The 8,665-nt window shown below is 38.1% G+C and overlaps 1 long non-coding RNA gene across 1 annotated transcript; it reads left to right on the forward strand.

The window, feature by feature from the left end:
- Nucleotides 1–3,863: 3,863 nt before the first annotated feature.
- Nucleotides 3,864–8,465, forward strand: LOC139828595 (uncharacterized). Its single transcript, XR_011740392.1, has 3 exons — nt 3,864–4,250; nt 6,220–6,351; nt 8,393–8,465. It is a non-coding gene; the product is annotated as an uncharacterized lncRNA (long non-coding RNA).
- The last annotated feature ends 200 nt before the right edge of the window (nt 8,466–8,665 follow it).

Raw genomic sequence — 8,665 nt, forward strand, 5'->3', positions numbered from 1 at the left:
ATGATTACAGCTGTACGGAACAGTTCATTTAACCCAAATAGTGGTGAGCCTTCAGATTGTAAGTACCTGACCCAAGTTTCCTAATGGAAAGTTAAAGTGAACGTAATTAGCAACTTCAGCTTTTGATGCTTGTGATGTTATATTGCTACTCTCAGGCACACCTATTCTGCAAAGATTTGGCTCAAAGGCTGCTACATTTTAAATAAATGAACCATAGTCATTTATAACTTTTCAAATTATTACTTTATCAAATAAATATATATACATATATGATATATTTTCACTGAGTTTGAAGTAATGGTTTGTCCCTTTTTTTACCAAAAATTTTCATCTTGGGGCTCAGCAATAGAGTGCACTGTTCCTACATTCTAGCACAAAGAGAAAAGCAGAGATGTCCTTGAAGCTGTCTTTGGTATGCATTGCCATGCTGCAGCACTGGAGTCTTTTTCCTTCTGCACAGAACATAAAATACCCTATTTCCTGGATTCCACAGTTTATATATTTTACACAGAAGATGAAAGCCACTGGACTTTGTCCTAGATCAGCTCCCTGAAATGAAAAGGACCGGGAATATATTTCTATCCCTTCAGGCCATAAAAATTCTGGGATAAGAATTTCATAGCAACAGAACCACAATATCATAGTTCTGTGGACCCTTGATGTCAGGCATATTTTCATATGTAAAGCTCAAAATAACTTAATAAAGAGCACAGAAAGAGTAAAAGACAGTTAAGGAGTTGCTTCACTATGGAACTGTCATTTGATTGGCTTTGATAATTTAACATTTAACTTCTGTTTGCAAAATACTAATGTTTCCATCACATCAGAATAAGATACAGGAAAATTCTCCAAGGAAGAAAATATGTTTTAAAAATAGAACTTTGTAGTTTGATGATTAAAGATGTGAAGAGTTATGAAGTCTCCCCATACACAGAAGGAAGAGAATCATAGAATCATAGAAAAGTTCAGGTTGGAAGGGACCTTCAAAGCTCACCTAGTCCAACCCCCTACAATGAGCAGGGACATCTTCAACTAGATCAGGTTGTTCAGATCCCCATCCAGTCTGCCCTTGAAAGTTTCTAGGGATGGAGTATCTACCACTTCTCTGGGTGGGCAACATGGGCCAGTGTTTTACCACCCTCACGGTAAAAGCTTTCTTCCTCGTGTAGTCTGAATCTATTCTCTTTTAGTTTAAAGCCATCACCCCTTCTTCTATCACAACAGGCCCTGCTAAAAAGTCAGTCCCTATCTTTCTCATAGGCTCCTTTGAAGTACTGAAAGTCCACAACAAGATGTCCACAGAGCCTTCTTTTCTCCAGGCAGAACAACCCTAATTCTTTCAGCCTGTCCTCATAGCAGAGCTGTTCCAGTCCTCTGCTCATTTTTGTGGCCTCCCCTGGTCCCTCTCCAACAAGTCCATGTCTTTCCTGTACTGAGGGCTCCAGAGCTGGATGCAGGACTCCAGGTGGGGTCTCACCAGAGCAGAGTAGAGGGGCAGAATCAGCTCCATTGACCTGCTGGTCAAGCTCCTTTTGATGCAGCCCAGTAATGATTAAGTCTGTTAAATAGGATTGCTTGAAGTGATATGAACAAGATTGTATATATATCCATTTAACAAGAAACATGAAGTGAATATTACTGAGAATGCTTCTGATTTCTTTAATGTTTTCAAAGTAGTGATGTGTAAATGGAAAATGAAGTACGTCTTAAATTTACTTGTGGAACTCACTGCTGCAAGAAATTGTTCAAGGCAGAACATAGTAATAGTTTGTAAAAGGCCAAATAATTTTTAGCAGTGAGCAGTGATACAAGAGGCAAGACAAAGGGCTTGAGATCTATCTGTGACAAAGTATATCCTGATTAGGGTTGTATTTGTTGTTTGACAGACCATTTTACAATTGCCCATTGTATTGTTACCTGCATCCCCCAGATGTAAGCCATACTGCTGCTGGCAGAGGGAGGACACCATGCCACCTGGTTGTAAGGAATTTTCACAAAAAGCTTCTGTTTCAGAGGTACATAATGCATGCGTGTCAGGTGAAACAGCCACGTGTATTGAGATTTCAGAACATATTTGGAACATAATATTGGCAAATAAAACTTATAGAATTTTTTTTCAGAAATAAAACAAGCCATTTTTTTCTATGTATGTTTTGCAACTTAAGATATCAGCATTTAGCATTTGTTATTTGATGTTCATAATCCTAATAGGTGCTAGCAAATATGGGTGTGAATAGCAAGTATAAAACTTTGCATTTCTCTTCAGACCAAGCACAATCTTAATTAAATCTACAAAAGCATAGAAATTCTGGATTAAAGCTGAGAATCCTTTCCAGTGCATCCTGGTGCTTCAGGCATAAAGAAAGGCTGCTGGAATAGCTAGTGGTGTACTTGACAGAAGGCATCCTACCCATGGGCTCTAATAGTTGGAGATCAAGTTGATAGCTAATTACTTCCAGTGCTAGTGAAGGCTACCTCTGAGCCTTATGTAGTTCACTGATTGTATCAGCACCACAGCCATTGAGAATACATCACATTGACAGCACATATTATTAGCCTTTTTCTAAAATATATCCATGAGAATTAACTGTCTACCTCTTAATAGCTCTGTTTTGCATTACTGTGGAGAATGAACTCACTGTTGAGCAAGCAGGGACTTGGCAATAGTCATACAATGGTATGTTCTGATCTGTTGAAACATAACAAACACAGTATAGATAACTGCATTGATCTGCTGCTATATTAAAGCATGCTGCTATATTAAAGCACACTGCTATAGTACTTTCAGTTCTGACTGCCTCCTCAGTACCCAGCATGGCTCCATGGACTACTGTAGAGATGGCCCGAGGGAGAATTCTGACTTGGTGAGAGGGGATCTTTTTTGGATGTATGACCTTTAACATCAGCTTACCTGTTACATCCTTTCTCTTAATGCTGTGAAGATTTTGGGGTATGGCACTTGCAAAGACATGGTATCTAATATGTTTTTTTATACACAGTCAAGCCGCATACCTGATATCTGATGGCTTGGTGCATGCCTATTAGTTTTGGAATAGTTTATTTTTATTACTTGCTTTCCTTCCCCTCTCTCCAGGCAGAATAAATCTAAATTCAAATTTTAAATAGGTGGGGGTGCAGGCTGGAGAAAGAGAGGCTAGCACTCAGCTCAGCATGCCAAGGTTCATCCCAAAGCAATTTTTGCAGCTGCATTTTAAACTCGTTTAAGAAAAAAAAAAAAAGGTTTATAATAGAGATTTCAACCTTCCCTTAACAATAGCAGAGCAGCTGGGAACTGCTAGAATATCAGAGGTTGCTGAGAATTGCAGTTTGAATGACACTGTCTGCCCAACTTTAAAAGAAGATGTCAAATGTAGACCCTCTCTCACTGAAAAAAAGAAAAAAAAAAAGCCTTATTGATCCATTTAGCTGGTAACAGATACGAATCAAACCAAAAAGTGTATTCTCTACCATTCAAGTTAGATAAATGTCAAGAGCTGCAATTGATCTGCAGTTCACTGCAAAACTTCATGGCCATATAGCCTTATAGACTGGTGAATTCTGGAAAAATAATGACATTTTTGTATAGAGATTTTTGTCACACTTTCTGTGAGAAACCACATTTGCATGCTGACCTGCTCCAAGCATGGGTGTTATAGCATGTGACAGTCAGCAGCACTGGGCAGAATTCCCTAGGTTTTTGAGAAGGCAGGAAAGAATTGTGGTAGTTTTGGTACAGGATTTGGCCTGCTGAATTTGCTCGCTTTTTCCATGCTTTTCTACAAAGCACTGGTTTTCCTCAATTATATGCTGTCTTGCTTTGCGATGCTTTTGAAAGAACTGCGATGAGCAGCTCGCTCTATGAAATCCGTTAACTGTGCTTTAACAAATGGTTATTGGCTTATCCTTCATTCTGCGGAATGAAATAGATAACCCTTACCTTGGAGCTGCCCACACTGACATCCTCAGTTCCCTGACGAACCTGTCTGCATGGCTGGACCTATCCAGAGAAGAATGATGGCCAGTTTTGTGTTTACTAAAATGAAATACGGAGCTGCCTTTGACTTGAAGCTCAGCCTGCATGGATGAGCCCTGTGCGCCTCCTGCTGAGAGGGATGGCACAGCCAGCACAGACCTGACGGCAGGCACCACCAAAACCCTTTTGCAGGAGAATTGTGATTCACAGCGCCCATCAAACAAAAGGCTGAAAAGCATATTGGGAAATTCACAGGCTGGATATTATTGATAGCAAGGTAAGGACTGTATTGACTACTGTAGTAACATATTTATCAATTTATTAAGACAGGAACCTTAACATTCAGCAGTGCTGGATGTTTTTAAGTATGGACTTTACTAGCCAAAAAGCAAAGCAAACCCATCTCTGCACTATACTTGTATCCAATATTAAAAAATCGGGAGTTTTATAAAAATATTAAAAAAAATATTTTAAAATAAAGATACCAATAGTTAGAACTAGACTCTAATCCACAAATACAGGTCAGGTTTCACATATTCTTAATTATTAGAAATGAATTGCTCTCAGAAGTACAGGGTATTTCAAACAAGATGGACCTAATTTGAATTCACTGTATCTTTGGAATTGGGTCCATTTTTTTTGAAACACCCTGTATATTTTATGCAATTATGTCAGAAAAAAATTGGCTATTTTTACCTTCATAGAATCAAAAAAATATAAATGTAGTGTGTTTTCAATGTGAGATTGTATTTGCATAAAATTGATTTTATTTGTGATAAAAAATAGGTCAAGAATCATATGTTTCTAAGATAACCATTTGTAGAAAAGCTCTTACTCTTCTGGACAAAAAGCCCAACCAACCAAACAATCAATCATGCAGTCATTCTCTATGTTACTGCGACATGAAAGTGTTGAAAAAGCTCCAGACATGGTAAAGGGGAAAAAATGAGGTATGAAAAACAGACATAACAAATGTCATGGGGTGGATGTCACTCTTGCCCCTCTGACTGTCTCCTTTGAGCACAAGGCAGATGGAGTCTGCTGCTGCTTCTGTGGTCCTGTGGTTTGACCCGGTTGATCCAACCCATGCCACAGCAGAACAGTGTGAAATTTGTGGCCAAGGGTGCAGGACAGGAAAACAAAACAAACAAAAGACAAGGGGCAGCAAAACGTTATGCTATTTTTAACTTATTCAACCTTGATATCAACATAAGAAAAGCTCAATATTTGTATTTATGATGTGCAATGAGAAGATAAACTGACAGTCTGTTATCACGTAATCTGTGATCGTACACCAGTATGAAATTGGTTTGTCACAGGAGTTTCAAAGCTAGATTTTCAATGGCCCATGTGTCTAACTGGATTTTGAAAACAGTTCTATACACTAAGTAAACCAGAAGTAGGAAGGAAAAACTCGTAAGTATTTTTTGCATTGTATGTGTGTATGAATTTTGCTTTTGCCTTTGATGGTTTGCTTCTGGATGACACAGTCCTGTATTTGACAAAATTCTGGTAGACATATAGAATTAATTTAATTAACATTTTGTGAGCTAAATGCCAATGTGAACAAGTTCTCCTTGGTAACAGTGGAGGAAAGATGGTAGATTTGATAAACAGGTGTCCACCAAGGAATTTCTCAGTGTTGTTGTACCCAACATAAAATACTTCAGGTTTAGCCAAGTACAAGAAAACATCAGCATACATGAGCCTATGGGTTTTGTCCAAAGGGTCTCATCATGTTTGAATCATCAAGGCAAATGTTCCAGAACACAAAGTGCTCTTTTTGTTCCTCTGCCTGCTTATGGAACGGTAGCAACCTGAGAACGACATGAGCTTGTGCTGGGCTCATCCCATTCCCACCCCTTTGGCATCCTATTTGGAAAATGATGTAAAACCATTTTGCTGCGTGAGGAAAAGGCTTAATTTAGTGATACAAGACATTGCATGTGTTTTTGTATGATGAATATACAGTAAATACCTATGAATTCTCAAGCTGAGGAAACTGTGCATTGTTCTAAAATAAATAGAGGAAATAATTCAAAATGTTTATTAGAATATATGTTTGTACTTATAACAGATACATGCAAAACCAGTTAACGCTAATGCATGCAGTGAAGGGAAACTAAAATACCTGGGTGTATGGACAGAGAACTACAGGGTTTAAGTATTGCAAATATTCTAAAATATCTTGTCTACACAATTACTTATTGCACTTTTTATTGTTCTTTGATTCCCTCTCTCCTCAGAAGATATTTTTTGGGGACATGAACAAATCAGATGATTAATAAGAATTGGGGAGATTAAACACTCCAATACCCCAAAGCAAGAGGAGCTTTCTTGTTCTGTCTAATCTTTTGATGGTAGAAAAGGTCTTCAAAGTAAGTCTGTAGCTCTGAGCACTTTCAAATCTTACTAGGATAACATATTCATATTGCTGACCCACATACAGATATTTGTTCTCAACTTCAGAGTTTTCAGCTTCGTATTAAGATTCCTCCTTTCAGTTAAATGAACAACAAATCTATGCAGTCTTTATACATAAATATGTTTATTTAAGGCACAGTGATAGCTCCAGTTGAATTACTTCTTATGAATGATTGATCCTGTCTTCCAGGACTATAAACCATGAAGTAGGAATTCAGTTGGAACATTTACTCTAATTGTATAACTATTTTAACTGTATAGTATGTGGATATGTTTAATGTAATGACTATAATAAAATGTGGCTGGATGGCACTAGGCTATCAAATCAGTCTCTAAATAATGAACAGTTCTTAACTAAGTACAACAGCACATGTGGCAAGAGTAATTTATTTAACTCTTTTTAACAAAAGGAGTAGAATGAATTTGAGACATATGGTTATTCTCACTCTGCGTTGATGTTGCACTCCATTTCCTAATAGACCATCGGTAAAGGAAGGTAACATTTTCTTAAGTAGAAACAATAATCTTTATGTTACATTGGACTTTATTAATAGACCTCCAAAAACTTACAAGCTTTTTGTGAGGATGCAAATGAGTCTTTACAGCAAGAACAGTCTGGCATTTGTTTGGTGCCCCAAAACTGCTGGTATAGAACTCTTGGCAACTCTCCCCCAAATTCTGTCCTTAGTATGTTCTACATACGTCCCCTGAAGTGTTAATTTCCACACCCAAGATTAAGGCAAATGAAAGAAAAACACACTAAGAAGTGTCTGAGAGAACAAAAAAAAAAAAACAACAAAAAACACTACATTAAAACTCATCTTCTCCAAAGTCTAAGAAAATGAGCTTTGTTTCATGAAGATTTGAGATGATAATGAATAGCAGAGCACTTATTTGCCAGCTGAATGGCTGCTAAATATAGCCATTCCATCACAAATGTCTCAGAAAGTGGATCTCTAGATAAATGAACAACCTGCCTCTGCCCTGAAGATGCCTTTATCTTTAAAATTCTATTCTTTACAATATTCATTTTGTTCTTGAAAAGAACTGCTAACAGAATTCATTGGCAGGCCAGGCCAAATGAGTGTCCCCCATGGGATGGCTCTCACAGCTTAGACTTCATTTTACAGCAAACTGTTGTTCTAGCTGTGCTAGTTTCATTCTCTTTCAGTCATGAATTACTGCAGAATTGGAAAGAAAGGGCTTAGGACTTGAAATTACAAATGTTTTGCCCCTTCCCAAAGTCACCAGGTTTGATATTAAAGATCAGAACAAACCTTTGTAATGATTCATGAGATACTATTACCCTCCCTCCCTCTCAAGCTCCCTGGTTGCCTGATTCCTTATACACATCAATGTGGTCTTTTATTGCCATTTAATAATAAATGGTATTTTGTTTGCCTACCTGACACTTTTATTAACTTTACTTTTTTGTGTATGTGCACATGTTTCTCCAGGCATGATTTCTCCCTAACACCCCTAAATAAAAGGAGGGGGGGGGGGGGGGGAGAAAAAGCACAGCTTTATTTGAAGAGAATTTGTCCCTAATCTGTTGCAGCTGTAGGGGACCATTCAACCAATTAAAGAGAACAGGCTTTGGCTCCTTCCCAAATGAGACGACCACATGTTACACTTGGATTGGTCACCTCAGGGGAATGGTGGGTCACAGGGGCATCTGGTTGTCATTTCCTCTCTGGTCAGCATGAGGCAAGCATACAGCAGCAAGGAGGAAAGGAAAAAAAAATGTACATTTTCTATATCTCATGTCTTGTTCTGCAGCATCCAAAGGTCCAGCAGCATCTAGTCAGATTAGGAGAGTTTCCCACAATGTGATATAGACTGGGATTTGTGAATGAAAGCTTAGTCTGCTTAGTTTTCAGATGTCCTTAAATTATTTCTGTGTCTCTGCTCCAGTGTGTAAATGTGGAGTTTCTATTGCTGTAAAGGAATTGTTTAGGTTTATACTGGCTTAACTGACTTCAGTTTCTGTCACAGGTGGGAAATGTGCCCCTCCAGAGGGTAACAGCCCTTCCACCACAGACAACCTGAAAGGTCAAGAACTGTTAGGTAAGAGAGGTTTGATATAAATGTAAGAAGACATTGGTATCTCCAGAGTCTCAAATGGGTGATGTAATCTTATGATTGGCAAATAACATAGATTATGAACTAAGAACAATTTTATTAGCTGATCTGTAGCTTGACTACCAAACTGCACATGCACCTAGGGCTGAAGGGCTGCAGAGCCATCATAGTGAGGTTGTCTTTAAA

This window comes from Patagioenas fasciata, chromosome 9, assembly GCF_037038585.1.
Source record: "Patagioenas fasciata isolate bPatFas1 chromosome 9, bPatFas1.hap1, whole genome shotgun sequence".
In the NCBI taxonomy this organism is placed as follows: domain Eukaryota; kingdom Metazoa; phylum Chordata; class Aves; order Columbiformes; family Columbidae; genus Patagioenas; species Patagioenas fasciata.